The sequence below is a fragment of the Capricornis sumatraensis genome, chromosome 1, assembly GCF_032405125.1.
Source record: "Capricornis sumatraensis isolate serow.1 chromosome 1, serow.2, whole genome shotgun sequence".
NCBI classification, from domain to species: Eukaryota; Metazoa; Chordata; class Mammalia; order Artiodactyla; family Bovidae; genus Capricornis; species Capricornis sumatraensis.
In genome coordinates this window covers 126,204,031-126,222,212 of record NC_091069.1, presented here as the reverse complement: position 1 = coordinate 126,222,212, position 18,182 = coordinate 126,204,031, and positions in this window count along the sequence as shown.

Genomic DNA, 18,182 nt, shown 5'->3' with positions numbered 1-18,182 from the left:
AAGTTCTTTGCATATATAAAAGTGCTTCCAAACTAAGATGTATATGTAGAATTGTTACCTGTAGAACTTATATTTGGTTTATGGGAAAAGTTGTCAAATTCCCCTGAAAAACATTTCCGTCTACCATTAAACTACTAACTATGTAGAAAGCACTTAATGAAATAGCTAGATTTTCGGTTGGTAACTTTAAGACTTGGAAAAAAATTAAATTCAACACTGCAAATAAAAAGAATTAATTTTTCTTCCTACCCACAAAAAAAATTTTCATCATGCTTCTGAATCTGTGCCACTTCCTGCCTGAAACACTTATTTAGAACTGCTCTTTTGTGTTAACTGTTTTTCAAATTTCACTAGATGATCTCAAAAACCAATTGGGATTTAAATCATCATGAATAATAGAGTCAGATTGATGTGCAGTTAAAGCAAAGATAACTTACATCTGTAACACCAGTTATAAATAATAGAACATTAAAGAGTTTATTAGAAGAAAAATTGCCTGAAAACTGAAATTAACCTTCTAGAATTCCTCAGACAAACCAAATTATTCTACAAAACCAAAGCCAATATCCAAGTCTGTTTATAAAAATCACCCATTCAAAATTTTTCCTTCTCTTTTAGAATTTTTAAATGGTCTCCTGTCCTCTTTTGTGTTTTAGCTGAATTTGTGCTGTACATCGTTGTTTCAGCTTAAAAACCTGCTGTGTGGCAGTGGGCTTGGCAGCCCAGAGAAAGGCGATGAAAATTGTTGAATTCAGTGCAGTGCATTTGGTAACACAAGGAGAGAATGAATAATATTTGGAGATCTAGCACACCTTAGTGGAAACAATTATAACTACAACTACTTTGAAGCTATTTAAATGTTAAATTCCATTGTTTCAGTGAAATTCCATTTTTTCTAAATAGATGAACTTTGTTCAGACTTTTTTCCCCTTAACTTTGATGTGTTTCTTTCCCAAACACCCCTGATAAGAAGATAAATTTGATCATTAATTTCTAAAAGGAGAAACCATCATTCCTTTTCAGAATATCTATAAATATCTGTACAACTCCCATAAAGCTATCAAATTAGTGACAATGCCTTATTTACCGCCATGGTCAAGTGCAAAGTGTCAGATTTTTCTTATTAAATGAGAGCTGTGCATTTGATCTGCAAAAGCTTGTCAGCTCAGTTCTTAGGATACTTCAAAGACTTGGTTTCAGATAAGTTCAGCATGTTCTACCATTAATGTCTGACCCCCTTTACTTCATACTACTAAAATGTCATCAATAAGAGAAGAGATGACATCACAAATATCCATTGTAGTACCCAGACAATTTCCAGAGCTTTAGAGCTGAGATAGGTAAAACATTCAAAAATAAGTATAGGGACTTTCCTGGTGGTCCAGTGATTAAGACTTCACCTTCTAATGCAGGGAGTCCAGGTTCGATCCCTTGTGGGGAGCTAAGGGGCCACATGCCTTGCCACCAAAAAACCAGGACACAAACAATAGAAGCAATAATGTAACAAATTCAAGAAAGACTTTTAAAATGGTCCACATCAAAAAACAATCTTAAAAAAGAATAATAAGCATAAAGCATTAATTTCAAAACATGAAGAAAATTAGTCCTGGTCATATATACTTCCATGTATACATATATTTCTAGAAATTAGAATATGATATTTATAGAGCCATAGGTAAAACACACTTGTTTATTATCGGTATCTCAACCACATGACTGAAAACTAGGAAGGAAGTAAATTGCTGTTCAGTCACTAAGTGTTGTCCGACTCTTTATGACCCCATGAACCGCAGCACACCAGGCTTCTCTGTCCTTCACCATCCCCCAGAACTTGTTCAAACTCATTTCCATTGAATCGGTGATGCCATCCAACCATCTCATCCTCTGCTGTCCCCTTCTCCTCCTGCCCTCAATCTTTCCCAGCATCAGGTTCTTTTTATAATGAGTCAGCTCTTCACATCAGGTGGCCAAAGTATTGGAGCTTCAGCTTCAGCCTCAGTCCTTCCAATGAATATTCAGGATTGATTTCCTTTAGGATTGACTGGTTGGATCTCCTTGCAGTCCAAAGGATTTTCAAGTCTTCTCCAACACTACATTTCAAAAGCATCAATTTTCGGCACTCAGCCTTCTTTCTGGTCCAACTCTCACATCCATACATGACTACTGGACTAGATAGACCTTTGTCAGCAGAGTAATGTCTCTGCTTTTTAATATGCTGTCTAGGTTGGTCATAGTTTTTTTTCCAAGGAGCAAGAGTCTTAATTTAATGGCTACAGTCACCATCTTAGTCAGAGAACTAAGATCCTTCATTTCACAGGGCAACAAAGCTTGTATGCCACAACCACTGACCTCACATGCCACAACAAACACCCAAAAAATGGAAAAAAAAAAAAACACCTTTCCTTTTGGGGAGTTCTCACATGGTTTGGAGTAGAGCACCAAATAACTGCAGGCCTATGGTCATTGTCCAAAATTGTAACAATCTCTGTTACAAACAAATATGGAAGGTCAATGAAGCTAGTATGAGGGTGTAGTCCTGGGCAAAGAAAGCAAGAAAATGCTAACTGGCAAAAAAACTTAACACTAAAAGGGGAATGAGACAACTAGAGTCTCATATTCTCACCCAAGTGGGACTTGGTAAGTTTTCACAAGTCCCTGGAAATTTGGAAGTCTGCACACGTGCAGGAGACACCAAAAAGGGCCCTAACTATCCACTCATCCCTAGATGAACATGGGGCCTGTGTGGTCACAAAAGAGATGTGGGAGGGCCTGGTAGGATGCAAAAGCTGGGACAGATGTAAAATATCTGAATTTTGAATATGCTCCCAGACACATAGTCAGATCAATAGGAAGGGGGGAAGAGTCTTTCTGGCTCAATGTGTTTGAGCACAATTTCTGAACACTCACTGGCTGACCACGGAGCTATACTGTCACACTGGTGGACCCCTAGGAAGCCAAGCTGAAATATACAAATGAGAATGTTTTACACACAGAGCATAAATATCAAAGTGCACACAATGTGAAAGAGAACAGACTCCATATATTTTATCCAGGGAAGTTACTGAACAACGTTTACACACATGCACAGAGCAGCAGTAGCAATAATCTAGGGGGTGGAGAAGAGGGGGTGAGAAAAGAGAGTCCAGATTTTCTACCATGTTTTATCAAATATGTCTAGTTATTTAAAATTAAGACATGTAAAGAAACAGGAAAAGGTGGCCCATGAGAGTCAGCAGAAAACATCTCTGAGGGTACTGAGATGTTAGACTTAACAGACAAAGAATTCTAGGCATAATTATAAATATATTTAATTATAACTATGTTTAAAGAACAAAATAAAACCATAGTTAAGGAATTGCAAATAAGTATGATGACAATGAATATCAGTCTCAATAAAAATTGAAATTTTAGTCTCTCTAAAAATTGAAATTATAAAAAGGAACCAAATAAAAAAATTGTAAAGTTGAAAAATATAATGACTGCAAGGAGCATTTCACCAAAGCTATTCAAGAGTAGATTTGAGATGGCAGCAAAATATAATCAGTATTTATTATCAGTAGTCTTGAAAACAGATCAATAGAAATGATCTAATGTGAAGAACCTATGGGGGAAAGATAAAGAGAATGAATAGAGCAGGTCAACTAGAATAAACACAGAGTGATCCATTCTTAGGCATATCAGAGAACAAGAATGGCAACTAATAGAAGAGAGAATAGGAAAGCCTGTATATGATCTTCAAAAATGCAATAGTTTGTGGCTATTCCACTTAATCCGAAATAATACTACCTTATTTGAATTGTCCTTGCTGGCATCATGGCATTTAAGAACAGAACAGTAACTGATTTCACAATAAACAAAACTAAATCCTTAAAATCTAACTTAATATTTTAATATTTTCCTTCCAACTTTGGTGTGATACAACTGACATACAGCACTGTGTAAATCTAAGGTATACAGCATAATGATTTGACTTATATCCATCAGGAAATAATTACTATAAGTTTAGTAAACTTCCATCATCTCATATAGATACAAAATAAAGGGGGGAAATATTTTTCCCTTGTGATGAGCACTCAGGATTTACTCTCAATAGCGTTTGTCTATAATATACAGTTGTGTTAATGATATTTATCATAGTGAAGCTCATATCCCTAGTATTTATTTACCTTATAACTGCAAGTTTGTACCTTTTAATCACCTCCATCCAATTACCCCTTCTATGTGCCATCAAGTGATAGGACCGAATGCCATGATCTTACACTTTTTAATGTTGAGTTTTAAACCACCTTTTTCACTCTCCTCTTTCACCCTCATTAAAGTTCTTTAGTTCCTCTTTACTTTCTGCCATTAGAGTGGTATCATCTCCATATCTGAGGTTGCTAGAGAATTGATAATTTCGAATCATGGTGCTGGAGAAGACTCTTGAGAGTCCCTTGGACAGCAGGGAGACCAAACCAGTCAATCTTAAAGGAAATCAATCCTGAATATTCATTGGAAGAGCTGATGCTAAAGCTGAAGCTCTAATACTTTGGCCATCTGATGCGAAGAACAGACTCATTGGAAAAGTCCCTGATGCTGGGAAAGATTGAAGGCAAAAGGAGAAGGAGGTGGCAGAAGATGAGATAGTTAGATAGCATCATCAACTCAATGGACTTGAATTTGAGCAAACTCTGAGAGACAGTGAAGAACAGAAGAACCTGGGGTGCATGGGGTCACAAAGAGTCAGACATGATTTAGCAAATGAACAACAATAACAAATCCAATTACCCAACTCCCTATGCCACCTCTGGTAACCACAAATCTGATCTCTTTTTCTATGAGTTAGTTTGGTTGGTTGGTTAGTTTTGAAGTATAATTGACCTTAATCACTCTGTTAATTCCTGGCACACAACATGGTGATTTGCTATTTGTATACATTACAAAATGATCACAGGTATGAAACACAGTATGGGAAATAAAATGAATAGTGATGTCATATCTTTGTATGGTGACGGATGGTAACTAGACATCTTGGATCATTTTGTAATGCATAAAAATATCTAACATAATCTTTTAATTAAATAATTACGATACATATATGTGACAGCCATCTCACTTTTAAATTACTTTTAGAGGTAGACAAGGAGGATAAATAGGCAGAAGGGAGGAGCCTTGTCTTGGGTTTGGATCCAAAATTAAATATGTCACCACCACTGCCTTCACTATTTCATGCTGAAACGTTCTGACATGCTCTCCTTCAGGACAGATACGTTTTCAAACAATCTCATTAACAGTATCCAGAGGCCTTTACAACTATAATTAATGTGCGATTGTAAAAGGGTCAGAAGTATGTCATTCTTTTATAAGATGAAGGAAAGAAGAATGCTAAAGGAAAGTTAGGAAAGAGACCTGGTAAATCACAAAGAGATTCTCAGGCAGATTAATTTCAGAAGACGGATTATGAATATTGTGGATACAGTAATTATTAATTTTCTTACAATTATCCATGATGACATATCCTCTAGAAAAACCTTGCCAGACTCCAGGAATATGCATACTGCAGCTGAAAGATTACTGTATTTGAAAACTCTAGATATGAAGATTGGTGCCCTTTTTTACTCAGTGTATATGTAGCTCAAATTGAGATTTATGTTCCATTCTCACCCTAGAAATAACGAGCTAAATGATAGAAAATATTAAATTCATACTTTAAAATGCATAACTGTTATAAAAAGGATTACTTGAGAACTGGTAGGTAATATAATACCAGTAACTACTCAGCTTTTGTTTATATCTATGACAATTTCTCAACCTTGGTACTATGGAAATTTTAGCCAGAAAAATCTTTGCCATGGGACCTGGCTTGTGCATCATAGAGGGTGCAGGAGCATCCCTGATCATCCCACTAGATGCCACTAACCTACTCTGTTACCCCACATTGCCCTGCCCAGATGTGACAACCCAAACATCCCTGCATATTGCCAAGTATACCTGACAGGCAGTCACCTCTAGACTATCTTACATAGTCCTTTCCAGGAACACATGGAAAGTTGTTCCTTGTTTCTTTTTGTCACCACAATCGAACTTTGTGTCTTCTTTCCTGCTACGTGTTTACTCCTGACTTCTCTGGAACCTCTGTAATACATTAAATAGTCTGTACCTCTTTTGCGAAAGTTCTCCTCATTTCTTTGATTTGAATGAAAGCCCCAATTCCCCTAAATTCCTTCTTCTACAAGCCTCTTAAACCGAGCTTGCTTATTCAGTGTTGGGAGATGTGGACAGCAAGATTTTCACTTCTTCCTTCTGCTTTCACAGCATTCCTTCTCTACTTCTTTTGTTTATAATAAAGCAAAAACGTTACTGCCTTGTGATTCACACTTTGGCCATCACTCTGGTTACAGGCTACCAATTGTCTATGCCATCAATTCCCCATCCTCTTGTCATCTATGATCTCCTGTTCTATTACCTTACAAGCGAATCCCAAGCTCTCTTTCTAGGCTGAGCCATATCAGCCATCCAATCTACCCTTTCCAATAAAGCCAAAATGATCCATGCAAAAATGTAGGTCTCCCCAGTTATCTGCCTTAAATGCATCAGTTCAGTTCAGTTCAGTCGTTCAGTCATGTCCGACTCTTTACAACCCCATGAATCGCAGCATGTCAGGCCTCCCTGTCCATCACCAACTCTCGGAGTCTACCCAAACCCATGTCCATCGAGCTGGTGATGCCATCCAGCCATCTCATCCTCTGTCATCCCCTTCTCCTCCTGCCCCCAATCCTTCCCAGCATCAAAGTCTTCTCCAATGAGTCAACTCTTCGCATGAGGTTGCCAAAGTATTGGAGTTTCAGTTTTAACATCAGTTCTTCCAAAGAACACCCAGGACTGATCTCTTTTAGGATGGACTGGTTGGATCTTCTTGCAGGCCAAGGGACTCTCAAGAGTCTTCTCCAACACCACAGTTCAAAAGCATCAATTCTTCGGCACTCAGCTTTCTTCACAACCCAACTCTCACATCCATACATGACCAGTGGAAAAACCATAGCCTTGACTAGATGGACCTTTGCTGGCAAAGTAATGTCACTGCTTTTCAATATGCTATCTAGGTCAGTCATAACTTTCCTTTCAAGGAGTAAGCATCTTTTAATTTCATGACTGCAATCACTATCTGCAGTGATTTTGGAGCCCAGAAAAATAAAGTCTGTCACTGTTTCCACTGTTTCCCCATCTATTCACCATAAAGTGATGGGACCAGATGCCATGATCTCAGTTTTCTGAATGTTGAGCTTTAAGACAACTTTTTCACTCTCCCCCTTCACTTTCATCAAGAGGCTTCTTAGTTTCTCTTCATTTTCTGCCATATGGGTGGTGTCATCTGCATATCTGAGGTTATTGATATTTCTCCTGGCAATCTTGATTCCAGCTTGTGCTTCTTCCAGCCCAGTATTTCTCATGATGTACTCTACATATAAGTCAAATAACCAGGGTGATGCATCAGCAACACTGTGGAAACTTCTGAAAGAGATAGGAATACCAGACCACCTGACCTGCCTCTTGAGAAATCTGTATGCAGCTCAGGAAGCAACAGTTAGAACTGGATATGGAGCAACACACTGGTTCCAAATAGGAAAAGTAGTACATCAAGGCTGTATATTGTCACCCTGCTTATTTGATGATTTTTGAAGAAGAATTGATGCTTTTGAACTGTGGTGTTGGAGAAGACTCTTGAGAGTTCCTTGGACTGCAAGGAGATCCAACCAGTCCATTCTGAAGGAGATCAGCCCTGGGATTTCTTTGGAAGGAATGATGCTAAAGCTGAAACTCCAATACTTTGGCCACCTCATGCGAAGAGTTGACTCATTGGAAAAGACTCTGATGCTGGGAGGGATTGGGGGCAGGAAGAGAAGGGGACAACAGAGGATGAGATGGCTGGATGGCATCACTGACTCGATGGACGTGAGTTTGAGTGAACTCCAGGAGTTGGTGATGGACAGGGAGGCATGGCATGCTGCGATTCATGGGGTCGCAACGAGTCAGACACGACTGAGCGACTGAACTGAACTGAACTGAAGATAGTATTCAAATCCTTTCATAGGGTGTACAAGTCCCTTCATAGTCTGCCCCACTCTTGTGTCTCCAGCCTAGATCCTAACCTCTCTAATCTCTCCATCTATCTATCTCTCTATCTCTATCTCACACATACTCACATACAAGTAGCTCAGTTGCAGGCATCTGAAGTTCTTTCAGTCTCCTAAACATACTGTGTTTGTTCTTGTATCTGGACTGTTACAGGCAGTGTTCCTCCCATTTGAATCCTTCCTCCTCTCTCTTCATCTTTAAGCTATTCCTATTTGTCCTTTGAACACACTTTCCAGTTCCCCTTAACCAGACATTCAGTCATGTCCAACTCTTTGTGATCCCATGGGCTCCCCTCTCCATGGAATTCTCCAGGCAAGAATACTGGAGTGAGTAACCATTTCCTTTTCCAGGAGTTTTTCCCTACCCAGGGATCAAACCTGGGTCTCCCACATTGCAGGCAGATTTTTACCATCTGAGTCATTTGAGAATTCCTGGTTCTTCTTGGTACTCCCATATGCTTTAATAATTCACAAACATGTTAGGGCTTGTTTACTTCTCTTTACCTCCATTAAAATGTAAACTCTAAGAAAGTTGGGACTCTATTCACCACTAAATCCCCAGGACTTATAAAGAGTCTACTGCATGCGTTTATTGAATGTATGAAAGGATATTACTGTACTACTTACTTGAATGTAAAAGACATTTTTTTGTACAAAAATAATATTGTACTATTTGCCAACTGAATAAGGGCTTCCCTGATAGCTCAGTTGGTAAAGAATCCACTTGCAATGCAGGAGACCCCAGTTCGATTCCTGGGTCAGGAAGATCCACTGGAGAAGGGATAGGCTACCCATTCCAGTATTCTTGGGCTTCCCTTGTGGCTCAGCTGGTAAAGAATCCACCTGTATGCTGGAGACCTGGGTTGGAGACCTGGGTTCAATTCCTGGGTTAGGAAGATCCCCAAAGAAGGGAAAGTCTACCCACTTCAGTATTCTTGTCTGGAGAATTCCATGGACTATATAGTCCATGGGTCACAAAGAGTTGGACATGACTGAGTGACTTTCACTTTCATTTTACCATCTGAATAATTTAGGGCAATATCATACTTCGTTTAGATCAATTTGGAAGGCATTTGGTTAAATATTTTTCTTTTCCTAACTATTCTATCTATTCTTTTATTCCCTGCTTAGTATGGAAACTTTATATTTCTGAAAGCTCTCTGGGTCATTTCTTCCCTTTTCATTCTGGAGTTTCTGCTTATGACAGCATAGTGGGCATAAAAAGAAAATATTACATTCACTTAGCTATGCACATGTTTTCTCATGGAGTCAAAGCCAATTTGGGAAAAATGTTTAGTCTAATCAAAACTTCAAAACCTATGATGTGGAAGAAAAGGACAGAATGGTTTTACAGAAAGGACAGAATTGACTTTGGACTTTGTTTTTTGATAACTGAGTATCTGGTCTGTATTCCAGGCTGAAATATTGTTAGATATACTCTTGAATGACCTAAAACATGGCTGAGTTTTTCCCTTACTAGTCCTCAATTCTTTAAATGAAATCAGATAAATCACTGTCTGTATCTCATTGTTGTTTTCCTGCCTAACTATTATTTCACAATTTGATTTGGGGATAATTACTAAAAAGGGATGAAAAGAGGGCATCTTTACCTCTCCAAGTCTTTAAAATTGTAAAAAATATCCATGATAGATATCATTTCTAAGATTGTTTGTAGAGATTCTTTTTAAAGGTTATATTGCTTACTACAGATATCACTGTATAGTCTAACTATTCTTGATGAGTTGCTTATTGTGTAATTGTCCTTCTTCAAATTAAAAGAAAACAGGGAGTTCCCTGGTGGTCCAGTAGTTAGGACTTGACGCTTTCACTGCTATGGCCTGGCTTCACTCCCTATTCTGGGAACTGGCATCCTACAAGCCTAGGTGCAGCCAAAAAAATAAATAAATCAAACATCAAGAAGATCATGTGATTTGCTTGGGACAATATTTCATAGGAAGCCCTACCTGGGAGGAGAAAGAAAATTCTTCTGAATTTATAACTTTAAAAAAAAATTATGTATTACCACATATAAGATAGCCAGTGGGAGTTTGCTGTATGACACAGGGACCCAAAGCCAGTGCTTTGTCATAATCTAGAGGGATGGAAGGGGGAAGGTGGTGGGAGAGGTGTATAAGAGGGAGGAGACATTTGTATACCTAAGCCCGTTTCATGTTGATGTATGCAAAAAGCCATTACAATATTACAATTATCCTATAATTAAAAATGCTAAGAAAATTTTTAAATTGTGTTGCTATAATCAGTTATAGCAGCTCTATGTAGCATAATATTTTATTCTTTTCTCTCACTGAATGATAGACATTCATTCTTTTGTTCTCCTCCAACAGAAAAAGTAAACTTTTTAATCCCCATAGACAGGAAACGCACCTACTCCCCAACACCTGCAGTTTGTTGAAAGAATTACTCTATTCTGCTCCATCAAATTCTGTTCTCATAGGCCATACAATTAATACAAATGTGCTAGTGTTTAAATCTTCCTCAATAAGTTAATCAGCTTCCAACTGTATAATGAAGACACCCCAAACAGTCCACCTATATATATAATGAAAAACACTTCAAAGAGCTACATTTTTTAATCTAAACTTTATCCTATCTCTATCCTATCCTATCTGCACTTTATCCTATCCTAGCAGAAGGCAATGGCCACCCACTCCAGTACTCTTGCCTGGAAAATCCCATGGACGGAGGAGCCTGGTGGGCTGCAGTCCATGGGGTCGCACAGAGTCGGACATGACTAAAGCAACTTAGCAGCAGCAGCAGCAGCAACAAATCATATGATTTGCATCTCTTATGTCTGCTACACTGGTAGGTGGGTTCTTTACCACTAGTGCCACCTGGGAAGCCCCCCCATTATCACTCATACAAAATATATTATTATTATCCTTAAAAGAAAATACTAAGATTTTAATTCCTTTTTGATAGTGTGTAACTTAAACACTAAGATATAAGGTTAAATGCTGGGTTCCCAGGTGCCTCAGTGGTAAAGAATCCACCTGCCAAGCAGGAGATCCAGGTTTGATCCCTGAGTCAGGAAGATCCCTTGGAGAATGAAATGGCAGTCTACTCCAGGATTCTTGCCTGAAATATCCCAAGGACAGAGGAGCCTGGTGGGCTACAGTCCATGGGGTTGCAAACAGTCAGACATGACTTGATGACTAAACCACCAACCACCATAAGGCTAAATGCTATTAAAACAGTTTATGCTAATGGTAGGGAAATGGTAGAAGGGAAGAAAAGATGATTATTATATACATATGATGTATTCATATCAAAGTTGAAAAAAATTATCTCTCTTATAATCCTTGTTTCTAAAACTGTGTATGTTGTCAGTTAGCATTTACAACTGACTTCCTCTACCACCCACTTCATGTTCCTCTGCCTTCAGCAAGCTCCTCAGTTGCTCATGGCTCCTTGCCTGGAAGAATGACCCAAACCTTCATCCCTCAAGGATCTGGAACACTGGTATCCTGTCTGTTTTGGGTCATAGTTTCCCAATGACAGGATGTAAGAGTAGTAAGTACCACCTCAGGGGAGATCCTGCTTTCTAGCAATATTCCTCCTCACTCCCATTCCATCGAAGCACTTTAATTTCCTCTTATAGTCAGGATCAGTCAGCTCAGCCAGGAGAGTTAAACCCTTCTTTTCTCACTGATTTGCTGGCTGAAGAGCCCACAGTGATCAAGTGGCAGACTTAACTCCCAACTTAATGGAACCACTGCTGCATTCTCTGATAAAGGTATTCCTCCCTTGGGAACTAAAACTTGTAGACCATTAGATCCTAAAATTGCCAGAAAGAGAAACAAAAAATATTGCTAGTGTGGGGAACTCTGCTCAGTGTGGCAGCCTGGATGGGAGGGGAGTTTGGGGAAGAGTGGATACATGTATATCTATGGCTGAGTCCCTTTGCTGTCCACCTGAAACTACCACAATATTGTTAATCAGCTATCCTTCAATATAAAATAAAAAGATTAAAAAATATTGCTAATAGAGCTCTATAGTTACTATAAAAGGATTCACTCCCATTTCTAACCTTTGACTCCCAGAACTGTAAATATTGGCTTTGGGAGAAACAATGGCATATATTAGTTAATGATTTTGAACACATAGTATATATTCTAAAGAAAATTATCACATATCTGCAGGTATTGACACTGAGTTGGCACCAAAACAGAACTTTTAAAAGCCATTCCCCTATTCTACCAGGCCAGCTGCTTCAGGATAAGGAGAATGTGGTAAGAGCAGTGAGTTACCTCATCATGAGACCATCACAGAACTTCATTTTCTGTGAAATGAACCCTGAGGTAAGAATCAATCAATGAGTTCATGGATGGTAGTGTTGGCAAAAGTATTACAGGAAAAAATTAAATCTATATCCACTGGAAAGGTCTATTCTAATGAGAACAAATGTTAATTCTTGGTTAAATGGTTCTAAGTAACTGACTTGCCACCAGGTAATTAGATAGTGCACTCAAAAAAAAAAAAAAAAAGGATATCATATTGGGGGCTCAGTACTGATCTCTGCTATTGGCAGATTATATACTCATTGATGTCTGAAGCCAGATGGGCCTTACTGAATGGAATTCCATGTTGCAGAACACACATATAATATCTATTCATGTTCACCATGGTTACTTTGCTCAGCCTGTTGAGCAAGAATAGGGGTGTTTGGTTTAAGAGGCTGAATTATGTCTAGAGAACAGGTCATCTTGTCCATCAATTATTACAATTTTCCTCTGCAGAAATTATTTTTGGGTGATCATTCACACTCTGTGCCTATCATGAGAGGTCTATTTTCTTTGCCGTGTCATGTGGCATGCAGGATCTTAGTTCTCCAAACAGGGATTAAACCTGCAGTGGAAGCATGGACTTCTAACTACTGGACCACTAGGGAAGTGCTTATAAGAACTCAATTGAAATATTTTCTCCCTCAACATTTGTGTCACGATTTTCCAATCACATACCTTCTAAGTTCCTAACTCCATGCACGCATGCTAAGTCACCTCAGTCATGTCTGACTCTGCAACCCTATGGACCATAGCCCTCCAGGCTTTTCTGTCCACGGGATTCTCCAGGCAAGAATACTGGAGTTGGTTGACATGCCCTCCTCTAGGGTATCTTCCCAACCCAGGGATTGAACCCAAGTCTCCTATGTCTCCTGCATTGGTAGACAGACTCTTTACCATTAATGACATCTGGGAGTCTCTTCAAGCCAGATTATTAACATAGATCCATACCTCCAGCCACCTCTCTTTTAGGCAAAATGAACAAAAAATCCACAGAACTGGTTGAAGTTCTGCCAGCTGGGAAGATTTTCCTCCTCTAGTGACATTCGGGGCAGATCCAATGTGTAACAGCCGTCACCTTTCAGATGGTATCAGCATAACATGAAGAACTGTCTTCCTCAGTTAACTGGTCATGGAAAAATTCCCATTCAATCATCAACTCAGGTTGAGAGGAAAGAGAAAACAGAGGAGAAGTTTGATGCATGGCCATCTGACTGCTTGCATATGCAAATTACTTATGACTTCAGTCCCTGCTGCTCCTGCTGCTAAGTCGCGTCAATCCTGTCTGACTCTGTGCGACCCCACAGATGGCAGCCCAACAGGCTCCTCTGTCCATGGGATTCTCCAAGCAAGAATACTGGAGTGGGTTGCCATTTCCTTCTCCAATGCATGAAAATGAAAAGTGAAAGTGAAGTCACTCAGGTGTGTCCAACTCTTAGCGACCCCATGGACTATAGCCTACCAGGCTCCTCCATCTACAGGATTCTCCAGGCAAGAGTACTGCCTTCAGTCCCTGCTTAAACCCAGTCTCAATACATACAAATTCTGTTTGATGATGGAGTGTTACTATGCTCACTAACTTCAATCTTTTCTCCTTTTGAGAAACAACTTGCTCTAGGCCATCAAGTTACCATGTAACCTGAGCTTCCCATCATAAACTTGGTCATACACCCAGAAACCCTCAGTTTATTATGGGAAGACCAGATTCCAGGGTAACTTGGTGGCCATAATCAAGATGTTTCTCAAAATGAGGACAACTATCTACAGAGGATATCCTAACTTTATTCCAAAATCCTAAAGATCACTGTGCTATGATTTACCTGTAGAATCCTGCCAAAACACCACTCCCTCCATAAAGCAACACTACTCATCACTAATATTTCAAGTGCCATCACATATCCTATATTTGCAGAGAATTCTGAACTTGTTTTAGGGCCTTCTCAAACTCTTTCAGTACTGAGAGCTTTTCAAGTCACTTGGTAAACGAGTCAAACTAGCATGACCAAATGAAGAGCACATTACATTTAAAAGCGGCTTACTAGGCATCGTACCTCTTTCTTCACGATAGAAGAGGCAAAATGCAGAAGTGTATCCTCAAGCCTGGAAAAGGTATCTGGAGATATCCTAGACACTGGACCTCTAAGAAATTTCACAACGGTGGCAGATCATTGAATCTTGTGAGACTTATTTCCCACCCTCAGAGCTGTATGTGCCTTAACATAGTGTCTAGATTCATTATGATTCTTTAACACCTAGTCCAGTCAGCATGCTCTCATCAATGAAATGGTTCAGTGTGATGCCCTGTGGAATGGAGAGGTTATAAAGGTCCCTGCAGACTAGATTATAATGTAAGGCATGAGAGCTGAAATAGCCCTGAAAAAAAACAATGAAGTTGAACTGGTAACCTGTCAGCTGAAATCAAGCTGTGTTATGGTCTTTAATAATTTAGTCTCAAGAAATAATCATTTGCCGTCTCTAGTAGCTGCATACCAGGTTCAGGATATGGGATGATTGGTTTCCACAAGAAAGCATACCTGGAACAACAGCTACAATTGAAATCACCACCGATTACATTTGCAATAATTAGTATCATTTTCCAAGCTCCATCTGTCTTCTGCACAAGCCAAATAGGTAAGTTGAATGAAGACATGGTAGAAACCATCATTCCTGCATCTTTTAAGTCTTTGATGAAAGCATTATCTTTGCAATGTTTCTGGGAATGTGGTATTACTTTTTGTTTCACTATTTTGATACGTGGAGACAACTCAGGTGACCTAAATTGGGCTTTCTTGCCGCAGATCAGGGATCCTACATAAGAATTCTGCCAATTTTCTGAATGTGTCCATGGCAGTCATGCATTCTGGAACTGAGGAATAACCACAAAGATGGGTATAGAGACCCACAAGTCCTACTGCTCATTTTGATACAAGTAAAAACTCCATTGATTACCTGATCTTATTAAGCCTCAGTTCTGACTGGTGAACTCTAATGGAATTTCGGATCTCTATGAATTCATGTCAGTTTAAAATCAGTGTCCAGAAATCCCTGAAAATCTGATTATTTACTCTTCTCCAATGCACAATCATCCTGGGAAGTGGTCACAGGCCTCTCTCAGAAAGGCTAGGAGGAATACTTATACATTTTTTGCTGAGTTGCAAGGTTTGTCTCAGTGAGACCCAATCTCCCCCATTAATGCAAGGGGACCTGTGTCTATGAATCTGTGTAAGCTTGGGAACTGACTGCAGGATTATCCTTCTCTTCTCAATTTCTAAGTTCTGTAGGCTCCTCAATATCATCCCAAGGGTGCCTTGTCTGCTCACTCTGCATTGTCACCATAATAAAATTCATCCATATCATAGCATCAATTATTGCTCATAATCAAATGTTCTACAATTCTATCTTTAGTTCAGACCACTTCTCTGAGCTGCAGCTGCCTGTATATGTAATATGTGCTGTGCTCAGTCGTGTCCAACTCTTTGCAACCCCAAGAATTGTAGCCTGCCAGGCACCTCTATCCATTGGATTTTCCAGGTAAGAATAGTGGAGTGGAATAGATGCAGAGAAAGACTGAAAAAATTCAACATCCATTTATGATTTAAAAAAAAATAAACTCCAGAAACAGGCAGAGAAGGAACATACCTAAACATAATAAAAGCCATATATGATAAACCCACAGCAAACATTATCCTCAGTGGTGAAAAATTGAAAGCATTCCCCCTAAAGTCAGGAATAAGACAAGGGTGCCCACTCTCATCACTACTATTCAACATAGTTTTGGAAGTTTTAGCCACAGCAATGAGAAAAGAAAAAGAAATAAAAGGAATCCAGATTGGAAAAGAAGAAGTAAAACTCTCACTGTTTGCAGATGACATGATCCTCTACAAAGAAAACCCAAAAGACTCCACAAGAAAATTATTAGAGCTAATCAATGAATATAGTAAAACTGCAGGATATAAAATTAACACACAAAAATCCCTTGCATTCCTATACACTAACAATGAGAAAACAGAAAGAAATTAAGGAAACAATTCCATTCACCATTGTGATGAAAAGAAGAAGATACTTAGGAATAAATCTCCCTAAAGAAACAAAAGACCTATATATAGAAAACTATAAAACACTGATGAAAGAAATCAAAGATGACACAAATAGATGGAGAAATATACCATGTTCATGGATCAGAAGAATCAATATAGTGAAAATGAGTATACTACTCAAAGCAATCTATAGATTCAATGCAATCCCTATCAAGCTACCAATGGTATTTTTCACAGAACTAGAACAAATAATTTCACAATTTGTATGGAAATACAAAAAACCTCGAATAGCCAAAGCAAACTTGAGAAAGAAGAATGGAATTGGAGGAATTAACCTGCCGGACTTCAGACTATACTACAAGGCTACCGTCATTAAGACAGTAAGGTACTAGCACAAAAACAGAAATATAGATCAATGGCACATAATAGAAAGCCCAGAGATAAATCCATGCACCTATGGATACCTTATCTTTGACAAAAGAGGCAAGAATATACAATGGAGAAAATACAAGCTCTTTAACAAGTGGTACTGGGAAAACCAGTCAACCATTTGTAAAAGAATGTAACTAGAACAGTTTCTAACACAAAAATACACAAAATACACAAAACTAAATCTTAAATGGATTAAAGATCTAAATGTAAGACCAGAAACTATTAAACTCCTAGAGGAAAACATAGGCAAAACAGTCTCTGACATAAATCACAGCAGGATCCTCTATGACCCACCTCCCAGAGTAATGGAAATAAAAGCAAAAATAAACAAATGGGACCTAATTAAAATTAAAAGCTTTTGCACAATGAAGGAAACTATAAGCAAGGTTGAAAGACAGCCTTCAGAATGGGAGAAAATAATAGCAAATGAAGCAACTGACAAAGAATTAATCTCAAAAATATACAAGGAACTCCTGCAGCTCAATTCCAGAAAAATAAATGACCCAATCAAAAAATGGGCCAAAGAACTAAACAGACATGTCTCCAAAGAAGACATACAGATGGCTAACAAACACATGAAAAGATGCTCAACATCACTCATTATCAGAGAAATGCTAATTAAAACCACAATGAGGTACCATCTCACGCTGGTCAGAATGGCTGCTATTAAAAAGTCTACAAACAATAATTGCTGGAGAGGGTACAGAGAAAAGGAAACCCTCTTACACTGTTGGTGGGAATACAAACTAGTACAGCCACTATGGAGAACAGTGTGGAGATTCCATAAAAAACTGGAAATAGAACTTCCATACAACCCAGCAATCCCACTGCTGGGCATATACACCAAGGAAACCAGAATTGAAAGAGATATGTGTACTCCAATGTTCATCACAGCACTGTTTATAATAGCCAGGACATGGAAACAACCTAGATGTCCATCAGCAGATGAATGGATAAGAAAGCTGTGGTATTTATACACAATGGAGTATTACTCAGCTATTAAAAATAACACATTTGAATCAGTTCTAATGAGGTGGATGAAACTGGAGCCTATTATACAGAATGAAATAAGTCAGAAAGAAAAACACCAATGCAGTACATTAATGCATATATATGGAATTTAGAAAGATGGTAACAATGACCCTGTATGCAAGATAGCAAAAGAAAAAGAAACACTGATGTAAAGAACAGACTTTTGGACTCCCAAGGAGAGGGTGGGATGATCTGCGATAATAGCACTGAAGCATGTATATTATCATATGTGAAACAGATCACCAGCCCAGGCTCAATGCATGAGA